This window comes from Rattus norvegicus, chromosome 12 (assembly GCF_036323735.1).
Source record: "Rattus norvegicus strain BN/NHsdMcwi chromosome 12, GRCr8, whole genome shotgun sequence".
NCBI classification, from domain to species: domain Eukaryota; kingdom Metazoa; phylum Chordata; class Mammalia; order Rodentia; family Muridae; genus Rattus; species Rattus norvegicus.
Window position 1 is genome coordinate 42,775,004 of NC_086030.1, and position 3,809 is coordinate 42,778,812.

At 49.4% G+C, this 3,809-nt stretch overlaps 1 long non-coding RNA gene across 1 annotated transcript; it reads right to left on the reverse strand.

Moving 5' to 3' along the window:
* Positions 1-1,051: 1,051 nt before the first annotated feature.
* LOC120095986 (uncharacterized) lies at positions 1,052-3,606 on the reverse strand. Its single transcript, XR_005492000.2, has 3 exons — positions 3,277-3,606; positions 1,787-1,840; positions 1,052-1,387 (listed from the first exon to the last, which is right to left on the reverse strand). It is a non-coding gene; the product is annotated as an uncharacterized LOC120095986 (long non-coding RNA).
* Positions 3,607-3,809: the final 203 nt, after the last annotated feature.

The following is a 3,809-nucleotide window of genomic DNA, read 5'->3' on the forward strand; positions in this document are numbered from 1 at the left end:
TTTTCTTACGTAGTGACTGATGTGGGTGGAGCCATCCCTAGGCTGGTGATCCGGGGTTCTATAAGAAAGCAGGCTGAGCAAACCATGAGGAGCAAGCCAGTGAGCAGCACCCCTCCATGGCCTCTGTATCAGCTCCTGCCTCTAGATTCCTGCCTTGGTTTCCCCTGATCATGAGCTGTAACCTGTAAGATACAATGAGACCTTTCTTCCCTAGGTTGCTTTTAGTCCTGGTGTTCCTCAGAGCAACAAAAGGCAGGCTAGGGCAACATTCAAGCACATACCCTTGTCTCTCTTTGTCTTTGCTTTCTCTCTCTCTCTCTCTCTCTCTCTCTCTCTCTCTCTCTCTCTCTCACTCTCTCTCTCTTCTCTCTCTCTCTCTTTGTGTCTGTTTGCGTGTGTGTGATGAGTTGCACATATGTGTGTGGGGACATGTGCATGCACATCTATGCATGTGTGTTTAGAGGCCAGATGTCCATTTTAAGTAGATGTCAGCTCCTGATCTTGGCTTTGATTGCTTGCTTCTTATTGTTTCTTTCTGTTTCTATTTTTGTTTTGCTTTATTTTCAGACAGGGTCTCGGGATTCCCTAAGTAAACTAAGATGGCCGAGCCGGCCAGTGAGCTCCAAGGATCCTCCTGTCTCTGCCTCCCCAGAGCTGAGATTTCAGGCCTGTGGCAGTACTCCCAGATTTTCATGTGAATGTTGGGGACTGAACCCAGGTCCTCATGGTTATGTGGCAAGCATTTAAGTGATGGAGTCATCTCCACAGTCTTACTCTTTCTTTAACGCTACTATGATGCCTGCCTCTGGGGCACCATGTGCATAGAGTAGTCGTGAATAGGGACCCAGGGTTGATGCTGCAGAGAGCTCTACAGCTGCTTTGTAACACAAGCCCCGCCCTCCCGCAAGCCCCACCCTCCTCAGAACGTCATTTCTGAGCTCTCCAAACTTCTGCACATCTCTCTGTGTCATCCCTGGGGACAATGCCATGATTTCTGTCATGCAGCCATCATAGGGTGTACACAGAATGGGCTGAGAGTTATGTCCTTGTTCCCTTCCCTTTATTTTGGAGCCTGAGGGGGAAGAGATACTAACTCTTTTTAAAATTTCACTTATCTATCGCTGTATAAAAAGCTGTCTACAATTTTATGACTTAATACAAACTATTTTATGCTAAGCCATGAGGTTGCAGGTTAGGAATTTGGACAGGGCCTGGTGATTCTTCTGTTCCCCTGGAGTGTTAACAGAGGCCAGGTCCAGTTGGGTTGGTCAAGGTCAGCAAGCTATGTCCTTCAGGCCCGGAGACGAAGTTGAAGATGTGTCACGGTTATCCTCTTGCCGGAATTTCTGGTATTTATATGATTATTTTTCAGACCCCTCCCTTCTCCCTGAAAAAGACAGAAGGACGAAATCTCAGCAAATGGAAGTTTTCAGATACTCGGGAGTTAGGCTAAGCGGCTTCCTGCCCTTCCTAATGTTTATCTGTCGAGGTGTCTGGTCCCTCATGCGCTTTACAATTTCCCTCTATTTTATTCTCACTGGAGTTGTGTCCAATGAGTTTAAGTTCCTCAGGGGTAGCTCCCAGGCTCCCACTTGGCTCCTCTCCCGGGACTCTGACATTACACTGGTTCAATCCACCATAAGGCCTCTCCATGGCCGAAAGTAAAAGTCCTTTTGGGAATCTGGATTAAGGAGACTGACTGGCGCTTTGTAGCTGCCCATGTCACAGCCTCTGCCAGAGAAGGCTCTCCCTGTTCCTCTGACCCACAGGTAATTTTGGTCCTGACCTGCTGGCCTGCTGGGAGCTGACATTCCCGTGTCACATCCCGATAGTTCAGTGGCTGTGGGGAGAATAGAAGGTTCAATACCCCTTTCTCACACCTATCACGTTCCATCAAGTCTCTCCCTCCGTGGATGCTGGGACCTTGGTTATCAATGGCTTCATTGTTACCTCTTGAGTTTGCTAGTTATTGTTCTCTGCTCACCTCCCTTTTATCCCTTCCCTCTGAGAGACAGAGCACCTCCTCCCTCCCTCCCCCCGTCCCCCTCCCTCCTTCCCTCCCCCTCCTCGGTCCCCCCCCCTCGTGTGTGTGTGTGTGTGTGTGTGTGTGTGTGTGTGTGCACATAGTTAATGCCTAAAGTTGATTCGTTTGCGAGAGTGTCCACTGACAAGCACCTGCTCCATCTAGCAGTTACTTTAACTCCCCTCTCCCCTTTGCTTAATTCAATCACTTCACAGAGAAGCTGGAGAGGTGAGGAGTGCACGAGGCTCTCCAGGTTTGCAAGCTAAGTTCCTGGTATCATGTGGGTGGCTCACAACCGCCTTTAAGGGTTCCAACGCCATCTTCTGTCTTCTGTGAGTGCCGGAACCCACATGCCCACACACATACGAAAGTAAAGGACATTTAATACGGTGCTCATTCCTACCAAAATTTAAGTGTGAAACACTGTTATTGGCCACACGTGCGGCACTGTGCACTAGACCTTGTGTGACAGATACTTTCCATCCCATGGCCCTCCCCTCCTCCCTCTTCTTTCCTTCCCTTCCCTCCTCCTCCGTCTTCCCCTCTGTCCTTCCTCCTTCTTTCTCTCCTCACTTCCCCTTTCTTCCTTCTCCCTTTTTTCTCTTCCTCCCCCTTCCTGCTCTTCTTCCTGCTCTCCTCCTCTCCTTTCCCTTCCTCATTTCAGTTCCTGTCCTGGGCTTTCATGTCCTTCTAGAAGACTTTGGCACTGTGGCGGTTCTCCTGAATGCAGCAGAACACACACACACACACACACACACACACACACACACACACACACACCCCACACACAGAAGAGGCTCTGCGTTTGCAATAAAAAAAGGCTTCACAGATGTCCTCCACTTGCAAGAAACATCGGAACCCAAATAGATAACAACTCTTGGCCAGGATTTCTCAGGACTTGGAAGGCGGCCATGCTGCTGAAGATTCTGGGTGGATCCACGCCATCACTTCTATCATTCTCATCCAGAAGCGCAGACTCTGCTACAGCTTTGGCCTGGACTGTCAACACGCATGCGCCTGTGGGAGGGGCATCGCTGCTCCCCGCATTTGGCAGCAGCAGTTTTTAATTTGAGAGGTATAAGTGATTAACAGGATTCATTATAGATAGCCGTGGACCACCGGCTTCATTCAGAGAGGCCTGGCCTGAGCAACACTGGGTGCCATTTTGAAAACGAATTCAAGCCAGATGTACATCGAAGGCACTGGGGGCGTGGTGGGAAGAACCCACAATTTTAGTCTCACGTGGGACCTACGGTTCTGCCTCTGTCCCAGAATTCTTCTTGTTCACCACCTTGTTGCTTCTCCCAAAATAGGATTGGAATCAGTGCTCTGTTTAAGCCTGAAAAACCTAGTTCAAGGGCATGTTGGCTTAAAGTCTTTGCAAAACAAGAACACGGAACGCCCCTCCTACAGAGTCCTAGTCATTGGACATCTGCGGATGGAGTGTTCTCCTCAGGCTGTGGCTGCACCACAATAATCACCACGTCATGCGCCACGTCTGAATAGGGCCGACGGTAGGGCGGCTTCATGCCCCGAAACAGTCACTTTACTATTACACGGTTAGTCAGTATTATTAGTGCACGTGTTATATGTGCACGTACTCGTGTGTCCTCAAGTATATGTGGAGGTCAGAGGACAGCCTGCGGGAATCAATTCTCTCTGCATGGTGTGTTCCAGGTATGAAACTCAGGTCCTTAGCTTTTGGTGACAGTTACCTTCACCGGCTAAGCCATCTGGACAGCCTTTTGAGTAATCGCTTTCTCTGACCGTCGGTTTTGCTTCTGTG